Source organism: Emydura macquarii, unplaced genomic scaffold (assembly GCF_026122565.2).
Source record: "Emydura macquarii macquarii isolate MOO-44397 ecotype Brisbane River unplaced genomic scaffold, CSIRO-AGI_Emac_v2 contig_2207, whole genome shotgun sequence".
NCBI classification, from domain to species: Eukaryota; Metazoa; Chordata; order Testudines; family Chelidae; genus Emydura; species Emydura macquarii.
In genome coordinates, this window is record NW_027132344.1 from 883,117 (window position 1) to 904,380 (window position 21,264).

Below are 21,264 nucleotides of genomic sequence, written 5' to 3' on the forward strand. Positions count from 1 at the left end.
TTCCTGTCAGCTTTTTTCCTTCTGTTTGTTGGACTTGATGTATGGCTGAACTGTGGCATTTTGCATTTTGGCTCTAGTTACAATGCACTTTTGTAATATTTCTAGGCAGCTTGCTCGAGTAACTGTAGTGGAGAGAACAGTTGCTTAGACTAGAAATGTATTACTCTGAATGGAGTGATTTGTTTTGTGCAGCAAGAGTTAAGGTGGTTACAAATTTCTTTTTTCAAGAGCTCTGGGGAATTTATAACTTAGCTGTGAAAATTCAGACCACACTGAAACAATGTCTGAGGTGTGAACCTAAGGGGAATTACCTAATATAAAGCAGAATGTAACTTTGTTTTTTATGTAGTGTTTGTATAATTATAATCTTTTTCTTTGAGCTGGCAAAACACTCCAGCAGAAACAAATGTAGGGAGAACTGCAGCAATGCACCTTAAGTTTAAAGGAATATGCTTTAGTTTAAGGGTAAAAATCCTTTTGTATGTTTTGATAGATGCACATACTGAAAACACTTTTCTTTTTATTGTATTTATATATACTTATTTTCTGGTTTTAGTTTATGATGGCATAAATCTCATGGAAAAGAGCTGATCTTTTGAGATGCTACCATTCAAAATGCTGACAATCTGATGAGATCAGCTCCTCAGATTTTAGCACTATGGAGTCTGAATTCAAAACCTATACCTGATTCACCTTGAACCACAACTATAAATGAGCCCTTTGTGTGTAGTTCATGGCAAGCCCAATTAAGACTAGGAATTTAATGATCAGATTTGCTTGGACACTAGATATGAATTCCAGCCAGTAATTTCCATAGCAGAATTTGCCTCTCACTTCCAATCTTTCTGGTTGGGTTTTGAGCAGCAGTGAAAGGAAAGAAGGAGGAGGAAGGAAGAGATGTGAAACTGATGTCTAGAAACAGAAAATGGAAGGGCAGAGCATCAAAGGAAGTGATTTGTTAATGGACTTCTCTTCAGAGGGCATGTTAAATAAAGACAAAGCCTATACAAATATGGAGAAGCTAGATGTTAGAGATTTAGCAGTTTAAACAAACTGTTGGAGCATGGTAAATTACAATGGATAAAGGCCTCAGAAAAGCCTTTCTGTACTTATTCAACATGATAAACCGGTATTTTTATAAATACTCAGGAATATCTCTGAAAATACTCAAGGAAAAAAAAAGTCTAGTGAAAAGATTTTCATGTCTGGGTGCTTTTGCCAGACTGTATTTTCCCTGGTGGATTAACTTTGAACTACCAATTAAAAGTTATTGCTAAATCTTGTTACAGCAGAAAGCAATTAGGTTCTTAATCTTCAGATTTTACTAATGTGTCTCTTTCAGAGTGGATTTTTTATTTGTATTGCCAAGTCTTTTATAAGTTACTGTCACAGAGTAACTGCAAAACCAATAGCTTTCCTTGTGAGGATAATAACTGTGGCCAGGACAGACTGTACATTACTTAAAAAAATTTGAAAGGGAGAAAACGGGATAGATAATATTTGATCATATTACAGTGTAGTACTATAAAGTGTGTATGCTGGTACAATGACTTCATTTCTTCTGAAGCATTTAAAATCCATGAAATTCTGTCATGCTTTGAGAGAAATATTGCGGTTTTCAGACAGCATCATTTGGAACTAAAGACGGAATACATTATACGGCTATGAAAATTGTGGGTTTTATAAGCTATGTTCTTCTAAAACCAGACAGAGCAAGCCTCCTCCTAAATTTTACCAAGGTGTACTTAACACTGCACACTGTCAAGGTTGATAAATCCAAAATTTAATTTTCCTTAAAAGCTTGATTTTGTGTTTCCTGATAATTACAGGTTATATGAAGTAAGGACTACAATACTTCAGAAATCCTGACTTTTTCCAACAGCCACCAAACAATATTATTGGCAATAGCACATTCCATATTTGGCACTATTCCACCGATAAACAAAGACTGTGTTATCTAAGAAACTGCTGTATGGTAACTGTGGGGAGATATTCTTTTAAAGGTGATTGCTTATGGTCACCACTTGCTTAAACCTGTATGTCCAGCTCAAAAACACAGCCAAAATTAGAAATAGAGGTGGACCACTAATATTTTCAACAGTGAGTAGAGTAAGAAAATGTTCTGAGTTCATTAGAAAAGCTTAATGGTGCTCCACAATTATGCATTTGTTACAGGCAAACACTACGTTCAGTCATAAATCAATGTTTTGACTCTTCTCTTGCTCCTCTCATTTCCGTGCTTTTCCACCTGATCATGCCCCCATTAAGTTAGTGGGACCATTGCCATTGATTTCAGTGGGCAGATTACCTATTAATTTTCTTTAAATGAGGGCAAAACCTGAGATTTGTCCTTAAAGGGATCATTCTCATGACTGATGGGTAAAATGTTTTGTAGTCATGTGTGTAACATGATTCCATGCACAACAGAACATTTCTGCTGCCACATTCATGTGCATTTAGAGAATGACAAAGTATGCTGGAATCCTCCTTATGGGGCCTGGTGACAAGGTGCTCTACTCACTGCATTCAGTGCCCCCTCCTGGCCATTCTGGGGATTAGCTCTGCCAGGCCAGCACCCCTTCCAGTGATTACACTCAGTTTTTATCCCTCTGCAGCCCTTCTCTTGCTCCAAGAAGTGCAGTGTTCTCTTTGTGACTCAACCCTCCAGTCGGATCACTGTGTGGTTTCCCCTTCCAGGGATATGTATCAAAATCCCTGCTCACCAGCAGTCTCAGGCAGTCCTCACATTCATTCCCTCAGTGGCTGGTAGAGGAACCTGGACCCAGGCCTGCCCTCAACTTCGGGTTCCAGATCAGGGGCCATCCCAGGCTTAATTCACCCAGACTGCAGCCTAATTGGCTGATTGGGTCCACTTGGCCTGATTCTGCTCTGGCAGAGCCAGTGTGGGAAGTACACCCCATCACAGGCCTATCCAGTGTCTACTTAGATCAATTGGTGACCTTTCATAGAGTTTGATGGGTTTAGGATTGGGACAATAAATTACAGTATATTTCAATAACCAAGACAAAAGCAGAGAGGTAGGATGACTGGATAAAACTAGACAAATCTACACAATAGATGCTGATCCAAAGCCCACTGAAGTCAGTGGAAAGACTCACATTAGCTACAATGGCCTTTGGATAAGATTCTAGATGTATCTATCCTTTAAATGGTGTATGTACTAAAATTGTCTTACCATTCAATATAAGAAAGCAATGACAAATACCTATCTGCCCTCCTACAGTCTTCTGACACACACTTTTAGCTTTGGTTTGCAAAAATGCAAACTAGTTAACAAATGTAGTCTGCAGTATAGTCTCTCTATTGAGTTTGCAGAAGTCTCATTTTCTGCTCATTGCATTTTAATTACTTGCATGCTGATGCTGAGTTAATTGCTGTTTTGTTTGAAATTACACAGAGCGCTGTTACAACTCAGTTCTGTTCTTCTAACTTCTTTGACCTGAGCTGCTTATAGCAGAGAGTTTCACCTCTTATACTTGGATTATTAAGAACATTTTAGTGTAATTTAAAAAAGAAACTTCATCTCCTACATTTCAGTTTTAATTAATTAAAGCATCGTGTCATAAGAAGACCTTATAACCTTTTAATATCAGATGTGACAGCTGCATCGATTACTTGTTTGGTAGATGGGGCAGAGTTTTACTTGGTTCTTCACATAAAAGGACAGATCCTGTTTTTGCCATGCACCCAAAACTGTCTTCCAGCGGGAGTCAATAGGAGCTTTTGTTTGCAGGGAGTGCAGGATTTACCCCTGTTGTGCATGCTGTCCCAACTTGGAAACAGTCACTGAGGATTTGGACTTGTGAAATGGGTTATTTCCTTTTTGGGAAGGAAATGAATGGATACAGATTTGAGATATTCCTTCCTAGTCTAAATTTGATTAATAGAGGCCCTGATCCAAGCCACACTGAAGTTGATGGAAAGTCTCCCTTTGATTTCAGTGGTCTTAGATTGGGCTCAGGGTGCACACAGTTCTTGTTGACTTTAAATTAGGATGCAAAGAACAGCAAAAGCAGCAGCTCTCTCTCTCTCTCTCTCTCTTTCTTTCTGACGCCCCCTGCATCAGGGAAACAGTCCAGGCACAGTCCTGTGTTCAAGTTCTCAACCCTAAGCATGTTCACAAACAAACTACCCAACTACTGCTGTGCCACATCTTTCCCACTACCTGGCTTTATTTTGCTTTAGATGTTAACTATACTTGATCCAGATGATTGTCTGTGTTCAGGAAGCAGGCTGTGCCCCCCCGGCTCATCTGCTCTGGAACACAAAAGAAAACTCACTGGAATGACCGTTTCTGTTCCTCTTTTAACATAAGAGCTGGAGTATCTGTTAGTGCTGTTAGTTTTGGTTATACCTGTTTTAAGTTCTAAAATACTTTCACTCAAGCTACTGGTCTAGAACACACACAGAAATTTGCAGTAGTTCTTTACCTCCTCCTAAATAGTCCCATCACAGATCTTTTATTACTAATGTCATTTAGTTTCTTTTGCTTCAGTACTATTGACTGCAAGTTTATTTTTAATAACTGCTTAAAAGAAAGCCATACAGAATTTAATGGGGATATGGTAATGTAACTCCCTCCCTTTGAATAAAAGAGGTTGTCTTTAGTGTTTTGTGTGTGACTAAGTCATGTAATGTCTTTCATTGTCAACCAGAAGATTAGTTAAAACCACCAACCTTATTTTCATGTACTGCCAAATCAAAGAAGATTCTGAATAAAGGATTCCAGAGGCAAAAAGCTAGAGCTTTCTTTTACTTGTAACGATTGATTATGCATCATTTTTTACCATAGCCAGGAAAGAGATCTCGTATAGTTTAGTCGTACATCTGACATTTATTTAGTGCCCTAGAAAATATGGGGTTCAATAGTCAGCTTGAGCTAGGTATTTCATGACTAGAGGCCCTTCAAGGTTCCCTTGCAGCTCGCTATTGTTCTCTTGTCTTGAACAGAGACAGTCAGTTGTGTTGTGTTATGCTGTGGCTTTAAAATGTGGAAGTGTGCTCCTTTTGGACTTGGTTGAGACCAAAACTCAAGGTGAAAGTAGAAATTTGTGACGACCAAGCGATCTGACATTTGGGGCCATACTCTTGCCATTGATCTGTATGCAAAACTCTCATTGATGTTAATGGAATTTCTGCTATGGATTCAGGGAAGTGTGGCACTGAGTATATTGACCATATTCATGCCAGTAGCTGCTTTCCTGCAGTAATTGGAGAACACAGATCTTCTTTGTGGCTGCTTGTTTAAAAATAAAACAAAAATAAAAACCTCCCCCACCAAAAAAAACCCCTATCCCCACATTTGGGTGAAATATTTGTCTGCAAGTTTGCTCCTCTCATAGAGTGAATAATGAAAATAATTCTTTACACATGTTTTATTTGATACATTTCACAAAACGCATAAATTTTCATGAATTATCCACTCAGTTCTAGAAACTGGAGAATTAAAAAAACAAAAACAAAAAAAAAACAACCTGGAAAGTAAAATAAAAATAGAAATAAAGATTACAGAGATGTTGTAGTCATGCCAAACCCCCGTGTTACAAATGCAGGAGGTTAAATTAAGTTACTCTTGCACAAAATCCAAGTTTGTATATGGAAATGCACATGTAAAACAGCCAAACAGCCTTAACTCTGCCCTCTAGTGACACCATGCCATACCCATGTGATTAAAGCATTTTAGTGTCTTTGATTCCATCTCTGAGGTAATTGATTTTTAAAGACAATTAAGGTTTTTTTGTATGTTCCCCCTCCATGGTTTAACTTGAGCGAATAAACTAATAAACAGATTTGTAAATTCTCAGGAAATTCATTCTGGAAATTTGGGGAGGATACACTGTATTTTTCATACCTAACAAAGAGGCTGAATCCCTGCTTTCAGTGCAAAATGGAACTCAGCCTTAATTATGGAGTTCCACTGGTGCCTCCATAATAATAGAAGAAAATAAAGCAAGACATCTAAATGCATATTCAAATATTAATTACCTCTGGTAAAGCATGGGGAACCTGTGAAGGATGGATAATCAAGAGCCTTGCTTTGCTTAACCCAGCCAGATTTCTGTTGGCAAAACTCTCCATTAGACAGATATAATTGATCATCAAAGATATTCATACCATAAATGTACATGATATTTATTGAACATTTCAAGAAGTATTCCCTCTTGTCTTTAGGAACATGTGCAGAAGAGCTGGAGTTTAAGCATCAGCATGGCTTGTGATTGTAAGGAGAGCTAGTAATACATTTTCTTTGACATTGTATAGTAAACAAAGCATTAGACTCCGATACCTTCATATACCCTTCTCCACCATCTTCTTGTCTTGGAGTGATGGAACGAGGCGTCAAAAGTTTATATCCACAGCAGGGGAAACTCAGATTTTAAAAATTGCTACTTGCAACTGGGCAGTGGTTGAAGCATAAAATGAGTAGGGAGCTTATTATACTGATTACAAACCCTGTACTATAAACACCATTGACAGAATGAAATAGTGTCAAACAAGCTGTTTGACCTTAGATATTTTAATCAGCTTCCAGTGAAGCAGGCTAACGTAGAGGAATACTTGACTATCATCTCAGAGATCTATATATATACTTTATCAAAATGATTGCATTGTGTTTGTGTGTATTAGCTGGTTTACTTTGTAATTTCATACTGTATGAAATGGGGGTTAATTCGATTATAAAGTATTTAATCCTGCAAATGCAATTTTCTGTTGCAAATTATTTTCTATGGTGCATTAAACTGAGAAGCTCAAAAATACAGGAAAGGGGACGGGGAAGGGGAAGGGAGGGGAAGGGAAACCACCTTGAATATCTCCAGTGATGAACAATCCCCCTTCTGTCTGGACTGGGACTGAAAGAACTTGCTGTTTGTGGATGACTCTTCATGTGATGCCTTAGTTTCTTAGTGTGGGATATCAGTGTAGGTTGTTACAATGGTGGGGGATATGTAAGAACATTTCAATTAGCATACAGTGATTTTAGGGCATGTCCAGCTGCTCCTCAGTACTCTCCTTGTCTAACCAAGAATGTTAATTAGAATCTTTGGAATTTTATTTAAGCACTGGGTTAGTCAGCTGAGAAATAGTGTCAGCCAAAACATTATCTCCACCGTCATATGTATGTCAGACTCTGTTTCTTGTCTGATCTTGATTTGGTGCAAAAGTCATGGTACTGTATTAAGTGAAAATTCCCTGTGCTGAATCTCTCATAGCGTGCAGCAATTTTGTCTGGTGACTGGCAACTTACAGTGATGAAAGATACAGGATACATTTTTTCAAAAGGTCTTAAGTGACTCAGGCGTCTTGGGTCAATTTTCAAAACTGACTTGACTTAGATACTTATGTACCTAAAACCCATTGACTTTTATTGAGACTTAGGCTCCTAAATGCCTAAGTCCCTTCTGAAAATAAGACTTAGGCTCCAGAATCACTTAAGTGCTTTTGAAATTTTACCCATCGTCCTGTTTAATTTAATAGAAAACCGAATAGCCGGAAAAGAGAGTGGTCAATTACCTGCTTCTGTTGTATATTTCCTGTTTTAGACTATAAACTTTTTGGTATGGAGACTTTGTGTTTGGACAGTGACTAACATATTGTGAGCACTTCTGAAATACAAATAGTTTTCCCATCTATAAAATTAGGGAAAATAAATAAATGTGAATTTAGACTGAATGAAGCACTGGCTGTAAAGTGCATACACACATAGCACTCCCACAGAAATTTTGTGGTCTTAGGAAGCCTAAGAACAATGCTGCATATTCCCGAGTGACACATATTGCCAGCCGATGAACTTTTTTCATATGTACAGATATCTGTCTAAGAGCACGTCTGGAACATTTTTTTTCCTATTAAGGAAGCTGAATATATATATATATATATATATATATATATATATATATATATATATATATATATATATATATAGTCTTTGAAATCTTCTATTTGTGTGGTTTTATTTTGAGTTCTTTCCTTTTCTTGCCATTTGGCTTCCAGAGATTACTGCACTGCTAGATTTTCTTCACCTTGGCCAATTCCAAAGGGTCACCAGTAGATGAACTCCTGTCATGGTCATAGTCAGTTTCACCTGCATCTACATGCATGTGGGGGGGAGTCACTTTGGTCATCCCTTTGGATAGTTGTTGCTTGGTTGTTTTTAGGAAATGAAAGTTGTGGTGGTGGCTTGTCCTTGTACTTCTAGTATGCATGACAATGGTGTTAGTCTTTGCGTACATGTTCATACCCTCCATCTGGTGTCTCCGTCATTAGGTACTGCTGTAGTTTACTGTCTGGCCTTTCTAGAGTTTGGAGAGCTCTTTGATTCCTCTGTAATAGAAGTTGATTTGCTATCATTGTTATTTAATCTCCTTCTTACCCACCGCTGGCTTCAAAAGTTTACCTGCCTCTTCAAGTTCCTCCAGCTCCAGCTCTTTATGCTGACCTCCCTGGTACACTTCTGGTGCTACAGAAATGCTAAATGGCATTTACAGCCATTAATAACTACCAGAAGGCATCCAGAAGGCTGTCAAATGGTTGATCACTTCATTGTTTTACCTGCCAGAAATTATCTTTGCCACCTAAGCAGAGAAGACCTTTGCCTGTGTGAGCCTTGGCAATATCTCTTCGGCACTGTTCGCGGCGCCGGAGGCGGTCCTTGTCATCCTCTAGCTTGGAGGTGTTGAGAGAACGTTTCCTGGCACCAGGTGGCGCTCGGGACCGAGGCCATACACGGTACCACAGGTTTAGCGGCTCAGGGTCATACGGGGAGACAGTCGTCGGGACAGCTGACACCCCACAAGGCACCACAGCCAGTGGCGCATTCAGCCCCAGCTTGGCCCCAGGGTCAATGGCCACAGCAATGGCCACACCAATGGCCTTATTGGGCCACATGAGGCATCCAGATGGAACAGGCCACAATCCATCCTGTCAGTGGGGCTTCGGTCCATGCCTCTGGCTCAGGAGAAGGCCCATACACACCACTCCTTGGATGAGGAGTTGGTCCCCATGGAGGGACCATCTATGGGTGCATCTCTTCGTCAGATGAGGGAACACCCACAGGACGTGCCTTGGCAGTCCTCTTCCTCCTCACCAGACAAGGCAGTCTCCCGGGACCATATGGCGCCACTGGAGGATTTCAGGGCGCACCAGGAGCTCCTCAAGAGGGTGGCCTCTAACTTGGGGCTGAAGGAGAAGGAGTTAGAGGAGGCCAATGATACCCTCTTCAAAGGGTGGCCTTACCAGTCCACGACCGGGTCCTCAAAATTGTAAAGGCCCTGTGGCAAATCCCTTCTTCGGTCGCCCCTATGTCAAAGGTGGCCAAGAAAAAGTATTATGTTCCAGCTGAAGGGTTCAAGTATTTGTTCAGTAACTCGGCCCTGGGAAGCCTGGTGGTAGACACAGCCAACTAGAGGGACAGGCAAGGTCAGCCATGTTCCACTCCCAGGGACAAAAACAGCAAGAAGCTGGATTTGTTTGGGAGAAAAATTTATTCAATGGCAGCCCTGCAGTTCGGAATTGCCAATCATCAGGCCCTCCTGGGTAGATACAATTTTAATTTGTGGGACTCCCTCAGATGGTTTGCTGAGGCCCTGCCACAGGACCAGGCCATAGACCTTACCACCATCCTGGATAAGGGAATCACGGTGGCTAGAGCAGCGCTCCAGGCAGTCAGTGATGCTGCTGACTCGGCGGGTAGGGCCATAAACTCTGTCATTGCCATGAGAAAGTGCTCATGGCTGCAATCCTCGGGCCTGTCCCAGGAGGTGCACCAATCAATTCAGGACCCCCCTTTGATGGGTCGGCCCTAGTCGCCAATCAGACCAATAAAAGCAGCATGTTCTGAAGGACTCCAGAGCCATGCTTTGCTCCCTGGGCCTGTACATGCCCCAGGCTTCCAGGCGGCAGGCACGGCCCCAGGCGCAGCAGCAACCAAGGCCTCCCTCTAGGCTGTTTCAACCCTATTGAAATAGGGACAGAAATAGGGGGTTCAGAAGTAGGAATCAACCCCCTATCTTGTCCTCAGCCGCTCAACAGGGATCCCCCAGGGGGTTGGACAACAGTTAAATAGTTTAGCCCTGCCCTTTGGCCTACCTGCTGGTGGCGGACTCCCCAGGCAATGATGAAAGGTGTTCCGTTCAAGGAACTGGTCCAGTCGGTCACCCTAAATTCTAATGCTTCTGCTGTAGGATGGGGAGCCGGCGTCAGCGCTGACCCAGGCAATCAGGGGTTCTGGTCAGAGAAAGAGAAGCTGCTGCACAGCAACGTGAAGGAGTTGAGGGCCATCTGCCTAGCGCATGAGGTGTCCCTCCGATTCCCAACAGTGTGGCAGGTGCTGACGGACAACACCACAGCCATGGTTTGCATAGACAGGCATGGGGAGAACGCCCCTTGGCCCTCTGCAAGGACTCCCAGGAGTGGGAAAAGATGAGGCAGGTAACCTCAACAAGTCGTTCCTACCCACCATGACTGGTCGTTGCACCCGGACGTGGTGGTGATGTTCTTCCAGAAGGGAGACCACTGCTCTCCCACCGCATCTCGGTCAGGTTCCTCACGGCGGTGGAGAGGCTCTATCTGCAGGTCTGTGACCCAGGCCTCCCTGGGGTCTCAACCGGGTCCTCTCGAGACGCACGGGTTCCCCCTTTGAACCCATGGCTTCAAGCCCTCTGCTCGTGCCTTCAGGAAAGGTAGCCTTCCTAGTGGCCATTACCTCAGCTAGGAGGGTCTCCGAGCTTAGGGCCTTCACCTCGGAGCCCCCTTATATAGTATTCTATAAGGATAAGGTGCAGTTGAGGCTGCATCCAGCCTTCCTGCCCAAGGTGGCTTCCCAATTTCTTTGTAACCGAAATAAATTTCTCCCCGTGTTTTTCCAAACTGCACAGTTCAGAGGAGGAGAGGAGATGGCATCTCCTTGTGGATTACATCATGCATCAAGTTCTGCGACCAGCAGGTGAGGGTGTCCCTTCCAGGAACCATCACAGCACACAACCAGAGATCAAGCGCCATCGCCCAGCAGGCGACAAAGGACATGGGACTCGGCAGAGCTGTGCAGACGGAAGCTCACCGGTAACTCCTACCCACCTCCAAGGTATTGCTTGTTAGTCACCTATAATGGAATGGACATGAGCAATCACTTGAAGAAGAAAACTAGGTTACTTACCAGTAACTGCTGTTCTTCGAGATGTGTTGCTCATGTCCATTCCACAGCCCACTCCCCGTCCCCGCTGCCGGAGTTGGCAGAAAGAAGGGATTGAGGGGGCGTAGGACCGGCAGTACCTCATATATTGCGGCATGCGCGCGGGACTCCAGGGGGCACCAGAGCTGGCCCTACGGGGTCTGCCAAGGGGAAAAGAGTTCTGGGAACCGGGCACAGTGGTGTGCACTCACCTATAATGGAATGGACATGAGCAACACATCTCGAAGAACAGCAGTTACTGGTAAGTAACCTTGTTTTTCTAAAGCTCTCCATTTATGCATTGCTGTGGCAGCTGATTTTAACAGCACGATTAATTTCCAACCCTGTCACAGCATCTGTGCTCTGACTTCATTATCTCTGGTGCCTTTAAGTTCATCTGTCAATATGTCAAATTTGCACCGTGAGGCTAACTGCTGCATCCTGGTTACATATTGCGGTATAGTTTCAGCTTCATTTTTAATCAGTTGTATTGAAAGTATACCTCTCATACTACATTTCTCTTAGGCACAAAGTGTGACACATAGGCCCATTGAAGTCAACTGTATGTAAGAGATCAATATGACTGCTTAGAACTCCAGTAAGAAACTGTGGAAAAGCCTATTGAAAGTCTCTGGGTTAAGTTTAGAGGTGAGAGCAACAAGGTTGATGTTGTGGTGAGCGTCTGCTATAGACCACCAGACCAGGAGGATGAGGCAGACGAGACTTTTTTCAGACAACCAGTAAAAGCTTCCAGATCACAGGCCCTGGGTCTCATGGGGGACTTCAATCACCCTGACATCTGCTGGGAGAGCAATACAGCAGTGCACAGACAATCCAGGAAGTTCTTGGAGAGTGTTGGGGACAACTTCCTGGTGCAAGTGCTGGAGGAACCTACTAGGGGCTTGAGCTCCTCTTGACCTGCTGCTCATGAACAGGGAAGAATTGGTAGGGGAAGTAGAAGTGGATGGCAACCTGGGCAGCAGTGACCATGAGAAGGTCGAGTTCAGGATCCTGACGAAAGAAAGATAGGAGAGCAGCAGAATATGGACCCTGGTCTTCAGAAAAGCGAATTTGGACTCCCTCAGGGAACTGATAGGCAGGATCCGCGGGGAGGCTAATATGTGGGGGAAAGGAGTCCAAGAGAGATGGCTGTATTTTAAAGAAACCTTATTAAGGCTATCCCAATGAGCAAAAAGAATAGCAAATATGGCAGGCAACCAGCTTGGTTTAACACAGAAATCTTCAGTGAGCTTAAACACAAAAAGGAAGCTTACAAGAAGTGGAATCTTGGACGGATGACTAGGGAGGAGTATAAAAATACTGCTCGAGCATGCAGGAGTGAAATCAGGAAGACCAAAGCACAAAGGGACATGAAAGGTTAAGATGGGTTTCTACAGGTGTTTTAGGAACAAGAAGGAGGCCAGGGAAAGTGTGGGCCCCTTACTGAATAGGGGAAGCAACCTAGTGACAGATGATGTGGAAAAAGCTGAAGTACTCAATGCTTTTTTTGCCTCTGTCTTCACAAACAAGGTCAACTCCCAGACTACTGCACTGGGCAGCACAGTATGGTGAGGAGGTGAGCAGCCCTCACTGGTGAAAGAACAGGTTCAGGACTATTTAGAAAAGGTGGACAGGCACAAGTCCATGTGGCTGGATGTAATGCATCTGAGGATGCTGAGGGAGTTGGCTGATGTAATTTCAGAGGCATTGGCCATTATCTTTGAAAACCCATGGCGATCAGGTGAGGTCTTACCAATTGGAAAAAGGCAAATATGGTGCCCATCTTCAAAAAAAGAGGAGGAGGAGGATCCTGGGAGCTACAGACCAGTCAGCCTCATCTCACTCCCCAGAAAAATCATGGAACAGGTCCTCAAGGAATCCATTTTGAAGCACTCGGAGGAGAGGAAGATGATCGGGAACAGTCAGCATGGGTTCACCAAGGGCAAGTCATGTTTGATCAACCTGATTGCCTTCTATGATTAGTTGACTGGCTCTGTGGATGTGGGGAAAGCGGTAGTCATGATATAACTTGACTTTAGCAAAGCTTTTGATATGGTCTACCACAGTATTCTTATCAGCAAGTTACAGAAGTATGAATTGGATGAATGGGTTATAAAGTCGATAGAAAGCTGGGTAGATCATTGGGCTCAATGGATAGTGATCAACGGCTCGATATGTAGTTGGGAGCTGGTATGAAGTGGAGTGCTCCAGGGGTCGATCCTGGGGCTTTTTTGTTCAACATCTTTATTAATGATCTGGAGGATAGGATGGATTGCACCATCAGCAAGTTTGCGGATGACACTAAGCTGGGGTGTGTGGTAGATATGTTGGAGGGTAGGCATTGGATACAGAGTGACCTAGACAAATTGGAGGATTGGGCCAAAAGAAATCTGGTGAGGTCCAACAAGGATAAGTGCAGAGTCCTGCACATAGGACAGAAGAATCCCATGTACTGCTACAGACTGCAGACCGAATGGTAAACAACAGTTCTGCAGAAAAGGTCCTGGGGGTTATAGTGTACAGGAAGCTGGATATGGGTCAACAGTGTGCCCTTGCTGCCAAGAAGGCTAAGAACATGTAGGGCTGCCTTAGTAGGAGCATTGCCAGCAGATCAAGGGAAGTGATTATGCCTCTCTATTCGGCACTGGTGAAGCCACATTTGGAGTACTGTGTACAGTTTTGGGGCCTCCACTATAGGAAGGATGTGGACAAATTGGAGAGAGTCCAGCGGAGGGCAACAAAAATGATTAGGGGGCTGGAGCACATGACTAATGAGGAGAGACTGAGGGAAGTAGACTTGTTTAGTTTGCTGCAGAGAAGAATGAGGGGGCATTTGATAGTAGCCTTTAACTACCTGAAAGGAGTTCCAGGGAGTATGGAGCTAGGCTGTTCTCAATGATGATAGATAACAGAAATAGGAGCAATGATCTCAAGTTGCATTGTGGAGGTCTAGGTTGGATATCAGGAAAAACTTTTTCACTAAGAAGTTTTTAAGCTGCAGTTTGACAAAGCCTGGCTGGAATGATTTAGTTACGGGTGGTCCTGCTTTAAGCAGCGGGTTGGACTAGATGACTTCCTGAGGTCCCTTCCAACCCTAATCTTCTATGAGTCAGGGGGACCAGGATTTCACCAAAGTATTTTTCTAAAACAGCTAAGATTTTAATTGCCTCTCGCCTTTCCTCATCTGCTTGCTGTAAGTACTAACAGATTAGGAAGCAAGCATTTATCCATTTCTTTATTCAGTATAGCCATTCTGATTGTTTTGTTTTTTGTCCAGTTTCGCAGCTATTCCATAGCTTGGTATAGAATCTTCAGTTTTCACAGTTATCTCCATGCCAAGGCATCTCATTAGTGAGTGCAATATTGCTCATAGCCATTGCCAAAGTGTCTCACTGCTTCTGCTCAGCTACAACAAAGATTTGGAGCCATAGAAACATCTTCTGACACCATTTTGCGAGCTCCATGTAGAAAACTGCACACAACAAGCCATTTGCAACGCACAGCAGGCAGTTTTTGTTAATCCTACAAAAAGCAGGAATTGTACTGCATATTCGTGAGTGCCATCTACTGGTACCATATCTATTAATTATTTACGGATATTTCTCTTCTACAGAGCACCCCTGCAACAGCTACTAAGTAAGAATGTATCACTATTTACGTAGTAGGTGCCACAGTCAATCTAAATTTACCTAGGCCAAAAGATTTCAACCTTTTTTCATATGCAGACCCCTAAAACATTTCGAATGGAGATGCAGACCCCTTGGAAATCTTAGACATATAGTCTGCAGACCCTCAAGGGTCTGCAGACCACAGGTTGAAAACCACTGACTTAGGCATAATGGAAGCTGCCTGGACAGATTTTCTTTGGAAGTAACAGACATGCACCAATAATGGTTCTTTTCAGTTAATAGAGTATTGTGATTTTTTTTTTGTTGGGCTTTTGGAACCTTTCGATTTTGAGAGCACAAAAATAATTATTATTGTTTTGACTTTAATTCCACCCTCTCTGCCCATTTCTACTTAGTGCAGGAATAGGCACATAGACATTGTGCTTGCACATTTTCAGTTTAAAAATACACATCTAATTCTGTGCATGGCTATCTATGTATAATAATGATGCATTCATAATATTAGTGCAACTTCTGTCTGATAATTTCAAAGCACTTTACAAATTATAATGCTCCTGGAAGACAAACATGATTACCCCCATTTTACATATGGGAAAAAATGAACAGAATTTCAGTGATTTGCCACAAGTCAGCCAGGAAGTCTGTGGCTTTGAACGGAACTGAAATCTCTTCACTCACAGTCCTGTGTTTTAACCACCATATTTCCTCAATACATACCTGCTCATTCATGTCCCAGTTTTTATTCATAAATATTTATTTATTTATATATTTGGAAAATTGAGCCTTTAAAGTTTACATTTGCTATCCAATCTGGAATTTTATGAAAACTTACTTTACTTGTCTATTGTCTTTTCCTAGCCAGCTTTTAAAACAACGTGACTTCAGGATATTATGTCTATAACATATATTTATATTAAAAAGTAGTCTGCTCTGGACTTTTGTGTGTCTTATAGCAACTGTCAAAATAAAGTATAGCCACTTCAAACTGTCCAGAATAGCTTTCCTGTAGGATATAATAAATTAAAATTTTAGCATGAGGGAGTAACACATACAGTATCTCTGACATGCCACTGGAGGAATCCTTCCCAACATGGATGAGGTGTGTTGCTTATATACACGCAAGATTAAAAAAAAGATTACCAAGACAAAGCCACCCCTGTAACTTCAGTTTGGCTCTACATTAGTTAATCCTTATGCAGGATATCAGGGTCCAAGTTACTACTTCGTCACAGTAGAAGAGGGAACGCACAACTAAACATATCATTTGCATGCTGAGAATCAGGTACAAGAACATGCCTTCCCAGGCGCACACATCCACTGCCTAAACAACTTCCATTATTTTAACCTGAGAGCAAGGGAGTAGGAGCTGAGGGAGTTTGTGATATGCTACTGCTCAGTGTAGGCGTCTGTGTCTGGTGCTTAACATTAGTAACCTTTACTTGCTGGAATTAAACTGCTTTGAGCTCCCTGCTATGCATCAGATAACGACTTTCAAGATTATGTCTCAAGAGGGCTGCCAGCATGGAGCATTTCATGTGACACTTGCATACTCAGCAAATCTACAGGATTCCACTGCAGTTCAGCCTCTGGCCACTGGGGCTGCTGTGATGAGTGCTTCACAGAACCTCTCTTCCTCCCCTCTAGCTGCTCTCAGCCCATAGCCAACAGAGAGCTGTTAGCAAAGATTAGGAGGAGGCAGTAACAACACATAGATGGAGAGTGCACTAACCCCAGCTCCTCTAGGTACCTACCTGCCCCAAGCACTCCTACTTTCCCATGCAGCTACTTCTTCTAGCTGACTTTTCCATCCTCTCTGGAGATAGGGTCCCTGGGTCTGTGTGTGCAGCCTCCCACCACCTGCTTTTGGGTGGGATAGATTTCTGCCCCCCCCCCCACTCCATGGCTTGTGGGCAATTTACGCCTATCTGTCCACACTCCATGCCTGCCCCCACTGCTCAGGGCTGGGTGAAAGAACAGTGGCTTGCTCTTACAATACATGGAGCCTCACTAAACTTGGCAGTTATGCCCCAAATGTATAATAAGCTGTTCAAATTCTGTGACTCCACCAGCTGTTGAATTTTTCCCATTTTGTGGCAGCACCAACTAAAGGTTTTAGTATTTAAAACAAAATCCCCCCAACAAGCTGACTTGAATAAAGATCATCTAAATGCAATCCCTCTGAGGCATCCATCTCTGTATCAAGGGCTACTAAAGGGTACAAAATGCAATCAAGGTGCTCCTATTTCATTGTTGAAATGGCTTAATAAATAAGTGTTTAAAGAAAATTGACAGCCATGTTACTTTTAAATATGAAAACATGGAAGAAAATTCAGCGACTAGAAGATTTAAAAAAAAAATCTATATATTGTAGTTGCATCTCCACAGATGATCAAGTCAAGCATGGCAGTCCAAGTGTATTAACCATTCAGTAGCTGAGGGACAGACTTTGTGCAAGTCCATGAGGAAGCCAGGTAGCCCTTGCTGACGAGTGCAGCCTGTAAGCATGTGGCTTATATCTTCTTAGGCTATGTCTCCACTACGAAGTTAAGTTGACTTAAATTGCGTCAACGTACAGCTGCCAATATAATTAAACCGCTGTTGCATGTCCACACTATGCTTCTTGTGTCGGCGGAGTGCATTCACAGTAATCGCTCTTGCATCGACATAGAGAGCAGTGCACTGTGGGTAGCTATCCCACTGTACAACTAGCCGCAGGGTGTTTTGAGAAGGGTTTTCAATGCCTCATCGGGGCAGGTTCAGTGTCACATGATGCAGATTTCTCAATCCCATCATTCCATGGGCATTGTGATTCTGACTGGCTTAGGGGGACCATTTATGATATTAATTAACGTCAATATTTCAGCATTACAATAATTCTTCTTCGAGTGCTTACTCATGTCCATTCCACTATAGGTGTGTGCACGCCTCTGTGCATGGTTACCCGGAACTTTTTTCCCCATAGCTGATCCCATAGGGCTGGCTCCGGCGCCCCCTGGAACCCCGTGCACATGCCGCAGTTTATGAGGCGCTGCCAGCCCTACACCCCCTCAGTTCCTTCTTTCCGTCCATGACAGTTGTTGGAACTAGCCTTGCTCGCAGCAAGTACTATTCCCCTTGTTTGGATTTGTTTTGTACTCTGTGTTTAGTTTTAGTTAGTTAAATAGTTAAGTGTAGTTAGAGATAAGGCAGTCCCTGCCGGGACTTCGCACGGCCGGGCCATGATCCCATCACCGGGCTACAAGCTGTGTGCCTCCTGCAGGAATGCTTTCCCGCTCAGCAACCCCCACAACAGTTGTCTTAAGTGTCTCGGGGAAGCCCACAGGAAGGATAAGTGTAAAATCTGTAAGGCTTTCAAACCGAGGACTCAAAAGCACTGAGCAATCCGGTTGAAAGCCCTGCTGATGGAGGCAATGTTCTGCCTGGCGTCTGAGCCAACCCGCTCCGCTTCAGTACTGAGTGTGGTATCGGTACAGAGCGCACCATCGGCACCGTCTGTGACTTGGCGCCGTACAACTTCACCGGTACTGAAGAAGAAGAGGAAGCAGCGTGCAGATACTCCCCTGCGCTGTCGGTACGGGTGGTGTCGAGTGCGGAGATGCACCGAACTCGGCCCATTGAGACTCTTTCTCCGGTACCTGCATCTCTGGTCAGGGAGCCTCCCCCAACTCCCTTGCCTACACTGCCTCCGTCCCATCCTCCGCCGAGGGTGTGACATGGGCTGGTATCACAGGGGAAACCCGCGTTGGATCCCCCTGAATGGTGGAGGAGATCCCTGGTATGGGGAGGAAGATCTCCCGCCAGACGGTCATCTAGGTTAGAGCAAAGCCGCTCCCCTAGTAGTCGCTGCAGGTCGGTGTTGTTGAGCCGACTTGCACCGACACGGGATGTGGAGTCTCCCTCTCGGTGCCGACATCGATCCCCAACACTGGAGGCACCTATGTCCCCCCTCTGCCAAGGGAGAAGGAGTCAGTGTCACACGGGAAGCCAGTGTTGGGTCCCCCTGAATGGCTGAGGAGATCCACAGTACGGGGAGGAAGTTCTCCCGCTGGACAGTCTCCGAGGGTAGAGCAGAGCCGCTCCCCTAATAGTCGCTCCAGGTCGGTGTCGTCGAGCTGACCTGCACTGACACAGGACATGGAGTCTCCTTCTCAGTGCTGATGTTGATGCCCGGTACCAGAGGTAGCGCAAGCCAGGAGGCGGCACCGGTTGAGGTCTGCCAGGTGGCGCTTGGACAGCTCCTGTTCCTGCTCTCAGGCACCAAGGAGTTTGCCTGCACCCAGGCAGCGCAGAACCCAGTTGTCGGAGGAGGAGGACCTGGCACCGATGAGTTCGCCTGCACCAAGGTGGCGCAAAACCCGGTCATCGGAATCTCGCTCAGAACTGAGGAGTTTGGGACGGCACGGACCTCGGTCACTGAAGGCTGCCACAGAGTCGCAAGGCAAGCGGCGTCGGTATCAAGTACTCCGGTAATTCTAGCTTTTCAGAGCGCGACCCTGCTTGTTGGCACCGCTCGAGGCGATGGAGGCAATCCTCATCATCCTCCAGGTCAGAGGCGTCGAGGGAGCGTCCCTGGCACGGAAGAGTGCCCGTGACCGGGGACGGACACAATATCGCAGGTCCAGGGCTTCTGACTCCGATGATGCTTCGGGGTCTCCCCGGGGGCACAGTCATCACGCACGTTGATGCCCCCATAAAGTGCCAGGCTGGTCCCAAGGACAATGGCCGCAGCAATGGCTTTATTGGGCCGCATGGGGTCTCCAGGTGGGACCTGGGCCCCAATCCATTAAATCATTGGGGGTGCAGTCCGTGCCTCCTGTACAGGAGAAGGCCCATCGGCATCACTCCTCGGTCGAGGAGTCAGACCCCCAGGAGGGAACTTCAGCGGGGTACAACCCTTCACCACTGCAATCCTCCTCCTCTTCCCCTGATGAAGCAGTATCCCAAGACCACTCTGTGCCACTGGACGATTTCATGATGCACCAGGAGCTGGAGGTGGAGGAGCTAAAGGAGGCCGCAGGTAGCCTCTTTAATGTGCTGGCGGCAGCTGCCCCATCTCAAGTGGCCCTCCCAGTCCATGAAGGGATCCTTAAGATTGTACAGGCCTATGGCAAACCCCTTCCTTTGTCGCCCCAACGTCAAAGGCATCCGAGAAGAAATATTACATCCCGGCCAAGGAGTTTGAGTATTTGTTCACCTATCCCGCCCTGAAACCCTGGTAGTAGATTCTGCAAATCAGCGGGATAGGCAGGGTCAGCCAGGTCGACTCCCAAGAACAAGGGCAATAAGAAGCTGGACTTGTTTGGGAGAGAGATTTATTCAACCTGCAAGCCTTCAGTTTAGGATTGCCAACCAGAAGGCTCTCCTGGGCAGGTATAGTTTCAACCTGTGGGACTCCCTCAGATGGTTCGCTGAGGCCTTGCCCCAGGACCAGGTCGCAGACTTTAACACTAACTGGAGGAGGGAACCGTGGGAGCTAGAGCAGCTTTCCAGACATCCTGGGATGCGGCTGACTCAGCGGGCAGGGCTATAGCCTCTGCCATTTCTATGTGAAGGTGCTTGTGGCTGCAGTCCTCTGGGCTGTCCCAGGAGGTACAACAGTCCATCTAGGACCTCCCCTTTGATGGATCAACTTATTTTCAGACCAGACTGATGCGAAGTTGCACAGTCTGAAGGACTCCAGGGCTACACTTCGCTCCCTGGGCCTTTACATGCCCCAGTTTTCTAGGTGTCAGTCACGCCCCCAGGTGCAGCAGTAGCCTAGGCCTGAGCCCAGACCATTCCAACCCTGTAGACAATGAGACAGAAATAGGGGGTTTAGAAGAAGGAGTCAGCCCCCTAGCTCTTTCTCAGATCCCCAGCAAGGGCCCCCTAGGAGGTCAGGCCAGAGGAGGCAATTTTGACGGTGTGCCCGAGGGTGGCACCCTGACTGCTCTCCTGGATCCCTCCTGCCCCTTCCTGAACAGGCTAAGACCCTTCTACCCTGAATGGGCCAAAATCACTTCGGACCTTTGGGTCCTTGGGACAGTTTTGGGGGGCTATGCCCTACAGTTTACATCTACCCCTGCAACAACGCTCCCTTATGTCCCTCTTCAGGGGGCCCCTCTCATGAGCAACTCCTCTTACAGGAGGGGGACACCCTCCTCAACCTGGGAATGGTGGAAATGGTCCCTCAAGGCAGAAGAGGGAAAGGGGTCTATTTGAGGTACTTCCTTATTCCCAAGGCGAAGGGGGGTCTGAGACCCATACTAGACCTGCATCGTCTAAACAAATATGTCAAAAGACTCAAATTTTGCATGGTCTCCCTAGCTTCTATAATCCCTTCCCTGGATCCAGGAGACTGGTATACCACCCTTGTTCTCAAGGACACATACTTTCATATATCTATCTTCCCCAGCCACAGGCGCTTTCTTCACTTCATGGTGGCTGGCTCCCACTACCAGTTTACAG